The sequence below is a fragment of the Helianthus annuus genome, chromosome 1 (genome assembly GCF_002127325.2).
Source record: "Helianthus annuus cultivar XRQ/B chromosome 1, HanXRQr2.0-SUNRISE, whole genome shotgun sequence".
Lineage (NCBI taxonomy): Eukaryota > Viridiplantae > Streptophyta > Magnoliopsida > Asterales > Asteraceae > Helianthus > Helianthus annuus.
The window spans coordinates 109,575,824-109,585,953 of record NC_035433.2 but is presented as its reverse complement, the minus strand read 5'-3'; the positions used below and the strand labels follow the sequence as shown (position 1 = coordinate 109,585,953).

Here is a 10,130-nt window from a genome sequence, read left to right as displayed (position 1 = left end):
CACGGGGTCGTGCCCAGCCGAACACGGGGCATGGTCAGAGTCCTGCACAAAAGGCAAACCTGTAGAAGCTTCCACGCCCACCACAGGGGCGTACCCAGCTCAGCACGGGGTGTGGTCAACCCAGAGATACGCAGAATCTTGCCAAATCTTGATAGTACAGATACGATATTGACCACGGGGTCGTGCCTGCCGGACACGGGGGTGTGTGGGACCCTCTGCTGACACTTGCAATTAATGAAGGAACAGAAAAGGCTGGCCACGGGGGCGTGCCCGCCGAACACGGGGCCGTAGCAAGAGTACTGGGCAGACTATAAATAGGGGTGCTTGGTTCACTTCAAAGGCATCCCTTGGCAAACCACTACTCTGCCACTTTGCCACCACTCCACCACCACTACAACACCAACACCCACCACCATCATCCATCTTCCATCTTTAGAGTGTGTAACGGTTCTTGCCAATCAAAGGCCATGTTTGGTTAAGCCTCCTACATCACTTGGTGAAGACAAGTCTTTTATGTATTACTTTCGGCACTTTTTATTTGGTTTTGTATTAATGACTTTAATAACTAGTTTCCTATGTTGAAGGTGAATTCTTCCTATCATTTTCCCGTGGTGTCTTGAAGTTACTTTACTATCTATATAAAGTAAAAGATTGCATCATTCATGTTTTTACGGTCTATATAAAAGCATGTTGACTACCTGGTCGGGGGTTAGGGGAATGGTTTGGTAAGGTTCTTGCCTTGTTCAGTGTATAGATCCTGCAAGGAACCGGTTCAAGCTTACTAGGACCTCCTTCACTACCCACTGGTATTGGATGGCGGGGGTGCGAATAGTTTGAACCCCTCATATGTAAACTACTATTAATACATTAAACGGCTTTTTGGGATTATATCCTTGCTGACTTTTCGCATTACTCACTTTCAAAAGAGGGGCTTACCACTTTTCGCATTAATAATTAACTTAATTATCTTTCAATATTCCGACCCTTTGGGATTGTATCCCTGCTGACTCAAACGACTGGGTTGAGGGTAACGTCACCTTCAAAAAACGGGCCTACTACTATAACTAAGATAATCTCTTAAAAACTCCGAAAGTGCGAAAATATCAAAGGATACATTAAAGGCGAGTCGGATCCAAGTGATTTATCTTGTCTATCTGTTTTTATTTTATTTATCTTTTCATTTTTAGTTTTATTTTCATGTGTCAAAACTTTTCTAAAAAAAAGATTGATTAGACGTTGAGGATAAACCGGTACTAAAAGCTCTTGTGTCGTTGGACGACCTCGGTATCTTACCAACCCTATACTACACTCACGATGGGTGCACTTGCCCAAGTGTATATTTAGTGTTAATAGAATAAGGTGTTTTATAAATTTAAAACTTGAATTAACGTGTAAAATGGGCTTAAAATATCAATAAAAACATATCACGCTTTGCACACACCAAGTTTTTGGCGTCATTGCCGGGGACACAAGGATTTTAAGAAAGTTTGGAATCAACGGCCTAATTATTTTTACTTATTTTCTGTTTTTTAGGATTTTTTTTCTTAACTTTTCAATTTATATTGGCTTCAGCACGGGCCATGCCCGGTCGGACACGGGGCCGTGCCCATCAATCTTACTGGTAGTTTTTGTTTTCTGAGTTACAGAAGAGTGACCATGGGGCCGTGGCGGTGCACCACGGGGCCGTGCTGAACTCCCTAATAACTGGGATCCAGAAAACAACTATTGTGATCACGACCACGGGTCGTGGTCAACCACCACGGGGCCGTGGTGAGACATCTGACCGACGTTCTTTTTTGTTTTTATCGCAGGACTTGGAACCCATTCGCAAAGCCTGAACTTTATACGCAGTGCATGAGCTCCAGTTCCAATAAAGACATAAAAGAGCCTCTAGACGAACGCGAACGCTTTCTAAGGAAGAGACTAAAAGCTAAAAATCAAGAGAAGGCTCCGGGGGACCAACTCCCAATAGCGTATCAGCGTACCTTGATGGATTACCTATGGCCCACGGTCGATAATCTCGGAGTCGCCATCAATGCACTGAATGTCGATGCCAACAACTTCGAACTTCGGCCGCATTTGATTCAAATGCTCCAAAATTCCGCAACCTTCCATGGCCTAGCTGATGAAGATCCCCATTTACATATTACTAACTTTTTGGAAATATGTGACACTTTCCGGATCAACGGAGCATCAAACGACGCCATCCGCCTCCGAATGTTCCCATTTTCACTAAAAGACCGAGCTAAGGCTTGACTTAACACCCTCCCAAGTGGTTCGGTAAACACTTGGGATGAACTTGCCCAAAAATTTCTATATAAGTATTTCCCGCCCTTTAAAATCGCTAAATGACTGAAATCAATACATATTCACAAGAGGACGGGGATTCCTTATATGAAACTTGGGAAAGATTCAAGGAGCAATTGAGGAAATGTCCTCATCATGGTCTCGCAGTGTGGCAACAAGTATCCACTTTCTATAATGGGTTGTTGTCACATACAAGACAAACACTCGACTCTAGCTCCGGGGGACTCCTACGTAATCGTCGCCCAAATGAAATTTATAATCAAATTGAGGAAATTGCTCAAAACAATTTTCAATGGCACACCCCTCGAGGCACAAAGTCTATTGCCCCAGGCGCCCATAAAGTAGATGAGAACACCTCTTTACAAGCCCAAATCGAGGCCCTATCTTCAAAAATTAAAAAGTTAGAAATGGCAAAAACAGCTTTGGTTATGGCTTGTGAAGGGTGTGGAGGGCCACATGAAAATTAGAGTTGTATGAAAGAAATGGATAATCAAACGGAAATGGTAAACTACATTGATAATAGACCTAGGCCGTCGGGTCCCCCAACGGGTACTTACAACCAAGGATGGCGTAACCACCCTAACCATGGTTGGAGGGAGCCCGACAATAGTAGTAACCAACAAAATCAAAATCAACGAACAAACTTTCAACAATAACTAAGAAATGAGTCACAAAATTTCACTCAACAACAACAAAGGGGACGGGAGAGACTTGAAGACCTCGTTTCACGCCTCATCTCTGAAACCGAAAAAAAGGTACTCGGATCGATTCATACAGGCGAAATCCAACTTTAGGAATCAACAAGCTAGTATTCAAAACATTGAAAAACAACTAAATCAACTAGCCCAAAATTTCTCCGAGAGACCACAAGGCGCATTACCTAGCAATACCGAAATCAACCCAAAGGCGCAAGTACATCTCATAACACTAAGAAACCGGACCGTAGGTCCCGAGGAGACCCCACTACCCCCAACTGACAGAAGTCCACCCATCCAAACCACGACCTCGTCACCGACCCATAAGAAAACAAACCCTCCGCCAAAAGACCGACGAGCAATTCACAAAATTCATAAACTTACTAAAACAATAGCATATCAATCTTCAATTTGTGGAAGTCCTCACTTAGATGCCAAAATATTCAAAATTCATGAGAGACTTCCTCACCCACAAGAGGAGGATTGAAACATTGCAATTGGTTAATCTATGTGAAGAATGCTCTGCCATACTACTCAACAAACTCCCACAAAAGAAAATCGACCCCTGAAGTTTCACCATCCCTTGTTCCATTGGGGGATCGCCTGTACGAAATGCACTAGCTGACCTTGGGGCAAGCATCAATCTCATGCCCGCATCTATGTTTAACCAACTCGGACTAGGTAAGACGAGCCCCACAAAGATGAGCATACAACTCGCCGATAGGTCTATCAAACATCCATAAGGTGTCGTCGAGAATTTATTGGTAAAAGTCGGAGACTTTGTCCTCCCGACCGACTTTGTCATACTCGACATGGAGCAAGACACCGAAGTACCACTCGTTCTAGGAAGACAATTCCTTGCCACCGTTCGTGCAATGATGGATATGAGTGATTGGAAGCTAACATTGAGGGTTGGAGACAAGGAGATGAAATTCGGGGTTGGGAAAAGAGTAGAGGACGACCCGGTCAACTACATGGATGTCATAGACTCAAGTTTGGATGACGCTCTCCGACGGTGCAACACGGGATGCGAGACATCCAGCTCGGGTAACATATGACTGACTTTGGGTCTAGCCAAGGACCCTTATAAATGTGGCACACCATGGAGGCATTCCGAGGAACTATCTGTAGTTTTTAGTTTTGTTTAACTTTTATGTTTTCTAATTTAGTTTTACTTTTCAGGAATAAACCACACACGAAAAGATGGAGGTTACCAAGGGAACGTTAAAACCACACCCCATGCATGAAAACAGAGCCTCCCGACAACCTTTCCAGCATTACAGCAAGTTCAGCAATGGACGTGCTTCGCCCAACACGCCCCGTGCTCATGTTCTGGAGAAAATTGCCCAGTTCAGGTAACTGGCCACGGGGCCGTGCTCGCTGAACACGCCCCGTGGCCAGCCTTCTGTTTAAATTTGTTACTGGCAATCTGACCATGGGCCGTGCCCGGACCGCACGGGGCCGTGGCCAGACGCCTAGTACCATAAAATTGTTTTTCAACACACTTTTACACATTCAATCAACCTAAAAACTTATTTTTGGGACACATTGAGTACAATGTGTAATTTAAGTGTGGGGGGATGCTAAAACTTGAATCTTGCAAGTCTTAATAACAAGCCTTACACAAAACTCTATTGGAACGACTAATCACCCCAAATTTTTTTCAAAAAATTTCGTTTTTTTTTTACTTGTCTTGGTTTAATTTGGGAATAACAAGTTATAAAAAGGTTATATTTTTACAAATTTACAACCGATAGCGTCGTAATAAAAAGAACCGAATAAGAAAATTATGAAAAGGCATGACAAATCTAATTAAAATTTGATTAAATATACATGATCACATTATAAACCCATTCCCACAACAAGTGAGTTTTGAGCCTTTATCGAGCATACAAGCATATATCTGTTAACTAAATGCTCGTTTTTCGTTTCTTGTGTGAATAGCCGCTTGGTTCTTACGACTCTAGAACTTGTCACGACGATATGTTGGTGCACTACATCTGTTGATTCCGTCTAAGTGTCTAGAATCATGTCTTATACCATATTGTATAGCATAGGGCTCGAAATACGAGAAAACAGGTGTCTGTATAGGTTTTAGATTGTCGGGTCGCTTTTAGGGTCTTGATATGGTCGGGTCGCTCATTTGTCACCTTGGGTCGCTTATGTGTACATGTATGGACCGCTCATGTGTCACTTGACCACATGAGCGGCTCCAGAACACTATAAATAGGTCCATGAGCGATTCCAGAAAGAGAGGTCTTGAATTCCACGCCGAAGCTCTGCCGGTGTGACGTTTGAACTGTAAAACGTTTATATTCAATACAAAAGAGAGTTAAAAGGAAGATCGTGCTATTTCTACTTGTTTTTCTTATTATTCCGCATCTGAAGAGCAAGAGCAAATCTCTGAACGACTCGGTTGGGTCAACACACGATCCTACAAGTGGTATCAGAGCCACGGAGGAGATTTTCTACAGAGAATAGCCGGTTTTAAGTGTTGTTTCTTATTTCTACACCTTCTTTTCTAATTTCAAGAAAATTTCTCGGTCAAAAATCGTTCAAGTTCTCACAGACTGTTCATCATAGTACCGAGATAAACCCTTAGAAATTCCAGATCAAATATCAGCTTAAAAACAGTTCAAAACAAGTTTGAAATGTGGATCGCTCGAGATGACATCAGCATGGATCGCTTTTAGGTATTAGGTGGAACCGCTCTTTCATACATTTCATTACCTGGAACCGCTTATTTGACTCATTGGATCGCTCATTCAGACATGTTGAACCGCTCATAGGGATGTTTTAGTTCGCTTATTCGGTTTGTTAGATCGCTGATTTGGATTTCGTGAACCGCTTTTTCATACATTACTTTGAATCGCTTTTAAGTTCACACCTCAGGACCGCTCCAAGGAAAAGTGTTGAATCGCTCCAAAACATTGTTTTCTGGATCGCTTATTTGGATCAACGAGGATCGCTTTTTCGAACAAAGTGTGGATCGAGTATTTGACATTGTGTTTGGATCGCTTTTGTGATAATAGTTGAATCGCTTTTCTGACAGTAACTTTGAAATACGTGCTAAGTCGACATGGATTCTAGTTTTTATAACGCCTTTGCTACACCAACAACTCCAGCCACAATTGCGCAAGCCATGAGTATTGAAAACGAAACGGGAACTACTCAGAAACCTCCGAAACTGATGAGTATAGAAGAATACTTTGGATGGAAAGATCGGTTTGAAAACTGGGTTCAGGCAAATCATCTCAGATCGTGGGAATGCATTTTAGAAGAGTACAAATTGCCTAAAACTGAATTGCAAGTTACTAAACAAATATCTGAATTTTCAGATCAAGAACGGGCAATGTACAAGGCAGAAAAGATGATGATTAGCTTGTTACAGCAGGCAGTTAAAGAAGACATATTCATTTTGCTACAGCATGACAAAACTGCTAAATCAATTTGGGATGCCCTTAAAGCAAAATTCGAGGGTAGTGAAAGCATGCTCAAAAGCAAGAAGGCTTTGCTTAAAAAGGAATTTGATTTATTCAGCAGTTTGCCAGGAGAGGATACTAAAAGGCTAATTGAGAGATATTGCCATTTAGTGCGTTCGTTATCAATATTGGGAGTTGAAAAAGGTCGAGAGGAATGGGTTGAAAAATTGGCTGATGCGTTACCTCAGAAAGAGTGGGGAACGTATTTGATGATATTGAAGAACACAGGTGTTTATGATAGATTAACTATCGGGCAGTTTATTGAGAAGTTAGAGGGGCAAGATCTAGAACAACAAAAGATAGCCCGGATGAATAGCCCAGGTGGTCAACAAGATGTTAAAATGTACTATAAAGGAAGTGTTCCAGTCTCTGAAGCTGAAAGAAGTCCAAAGATTCAAACCGCTTTCAGTGCTGGAGATTCATCTGAGAAAGCTGATCAGGGTCCAAACAAGATTAGCAGCGGGTTTTCATCGTTTCCAAGTGTGAATCCGAAAGAGACCAACACAGGTTTTCAGTCTCAGAGTACAAAAACCGGAAATGGATATATAATTCAGTGCAACATAGCTCTCAACCTTCCAGAAGGTCAAAGCTTCTCTGAAGACACTGCTAAAGACCATATGGCACTTCTGGGTTCAGTTCTGTTATCCTATGAAGGTCTAGTTGCTGGTAGAATTGGAAATCCTATGCTCACCAAAGAGGATTACGACCAAATAGATGCTGAGGAAATGGAACTTATGGATATCAAATGGTGTCTTGCGAGTGTTCTTCGTCGAGCTGAGAAATTCAAAACTATTACTGGGAGAAATGACTTTCTTGATGCACATGTGTCTACTTTAGGTTTTGATAAATCTAAAGTTACGTGTTTTCGTTGCAGGGAGAAAGGCCATTTCAAGCGGGAATGCAAAGGAAGAGAAGTTAGTGGAGCACAGAATCCATTCGGGAAAGATGACTACTACCGCAAAGCTATCTATCAACAAGTTGGTCAATCCCAGGAACCTCAGACAGCTCATGGAAGAAAAATTGAAGATTCCAAAAGAGCATGTGTGGTAGATTTCAGCTGGAGTGACTACATATCATCTGATGCTACAGCAGAACGAGTTATTGATCAAGATGATGAGAAACTACCAGATGGTTTCAGTTGGGATATGTTTGTAGATGAAAAGGGAGGATTTAAAGCTTTCATTGCAAAGATCGTCCGAGAGCCAAATTTGTTTGCTACATGGATGAGATCTATTGGAGAGATTGTATCTAGTGGTGATGAAAAATCTGTGTCATCAGACAATAGTTCAGATAGTACTGATGGACTTTCAGAACACTCGGGAGATGTTACAGATGGTTTAGATGAAACTGTGCAAGAACAGGATATTGTATTTGACAAAACACCATCGGTTTCTGATGTATCAGATGGTGATTCTGATAAGTCTGTACATTTTGATCAATCACCTGATCTAAGCAGCAGCGATGATGAAGAAGAGAAACATATAAATGTTGCAAAATCTCAATTATCTCCAAATAGTTTTCATTTCTATTTTGCAGAAAAAATGGAGAAACTGAAAGAGGAACAAGATGAAAAAGATAAACAATCTGAATTTGAAGGTGAATTTCAGAATGTTGAAAGTGTTGTTGAGAAGATTAATGAAAAGGTGATCGAAGTAGAAAAGGTGATCGAAGTCGAGAAAGTGGTAGAAGTTGTGAAAACAGTCGAAGTTGAAAAAATTATTGAAGTCATCAAGCCTTGTGAGAAGTGTTTGGAAGCCTGCAAAGAGTGTACAGCAAAAGATGAAATCATAGCTGAGTACGAGAAAAAGAAAGAGCAGTTATTGTTCAATCTCAATTATGTGAAGGAATCGTATGATGTATTGAACAAAACAGTTACTGGTCTTCAAAAGACAAACACAGAAAGAGAACAGGCGATGACAATGATGAATGCAACTTTAATGTCGAAGCAAAAAGCTATAAATTTTTACATTGAAGAAAGTGCCAAATGGAAGCAAGAGTTGGAGAAGGAAAAGATTGAAAATGAGAGGATTAGGAGGTTATTGTTGAGTTATTCTACCTCTGATTATGTTATTGATCGAGTTTACCCAACTGTTGCAGGTATGGAAGCTTTTCAAGACGAGAAGCTAACGAAGAAGAAAGACTGTGGTAAGAAACCGACCATTAGCTATAACAAGTGTCCGCCTCCAATTTGGGATGGGTATTCACCTAGGAAACCAAATGAGGAAAAGCTTGCAAAAGCAGTCAATATACAGCTTAAAACAGACACAACTGACGTCTTACCAGAAAATATTGATGTGACATTTACATCGTCCGATACCGATCATGAGTCTGTTCTAATCAAAAAGGTGGTCGATCAGGTGTTGGATACTGATGAGGAGACAGAGTTAAAATCTGAGTCTGGAGAGTCAAAGTCGTCTGTCAACAGTCAAAATTCGTCGGTTAAACAGTCGTATAGTAAAGAGTTTTTGTTATCAAAAGCTGATTTGAATGATGAAACATTCGAAGTTGTTTATACTTTGAATGGTTCTGACAAATTATATTACAACAAAGAATTTCCAATTTTTAGTGTTAAAACGGATCTAATCAACAAAACTTTTAAACTTATAGAGGTTAATATTTCTGAGTTGAAAGTTTCACAAAATTTTGAAAAACCTAAAAAATATACTTCCAGAGTTCAGCAGCGTTTAAACAAGAAAAAAGGTTACAATTCTGGTCCTGGTTTTACAAAGAAATCTAACCAAAATCGTAGCTACAAAAAGAAAGGTTTAGGATTTATTCCACTAGAAGATGATAAAAATATGAAAAATTCTAAAAAAATATCTGAATTTGTGACAGGTGGAAGCTCGGAAGACGAACAGCAGAAATCATTTTGGAGACAAACTAACAAAGAGTTTCTAGCTGAAAAGAGAAAGAATGGTACTGGAGTTTTTCATCCGAGAACTGCTCAAATCTGTATGAAATGCAATGAAGCTGGTCACATTGCATCGGATTGTTCAAAAGATTTCAAGGCAAAACAGGGAGCTTCTCAGAGGATGAAAGACAAAGTTGAAGAAAATGCTGAAAAATCCAAAATGTCTAAGAATTCGAAAAATGAAGTTGGAGAATGTTCACAAAAGAACAATTATGAGAAGAAAGGAAAGAACAACCAAGTGTGGGTTGCGAAGAAAGGAGAAGTGAAAAAATCTCAATTATCTCCAAATAGTTTTCATTTCTATTTTGCAGAAAAAATGGAGAAACTGAAAGAGGAACAAGATGAAAAAGATAAACAATCTGAATTTGAAGGTGAATTTCAGAATGTTGAAAGTGTTGTTGAGAAGATTAATGAAAAGGTGATCGAAGTAGAAAAGGTGATCGAAGTCGAGAAAGTGGTAGAAGTTGTGAAAACAGTCGAAGTTGAAAAAATTATTGAAGTCATCAAGCCTTGTGAGAAGTGTTTGGAAGCCTGCAAAGAGTGTACAGCAAAAGATGAAATCATAGCTGAGTACGAGAAAAAGAAAGAGCAGTTATTGTTCAATCTCAATTATGTGAAGGAATCGTATGATGTATTGAACAAAACAGTTACTGGTCTTCAAAAGACAAACACAGAAAGAGAACAGGCGATGACAATGATGAATGCAACTTTAATGTCGAAGCAAAAAGCTATAAA

At 40.3% G+C, this 10,130-nt stretch overlaps 1 non-coding gene across 1 annotated transcript; it reads right to left on the bottom strand.

Annotated features, from left to right (window-relative positions):
• Positions 1 to 2,339: 2,339 nt before the first annotated feature.
• On the bottom strand, positions 2,340 to 2,449 carry LOC118482993. The gene has a single exon (XR_004869430.1). It is a non-coding gene; the product is annotated as a small nucleolar RNA R71 (small nucleolar RNA).
• Positions 2,450 to 10,130: the final 7,681 nt, after the last annotated feature.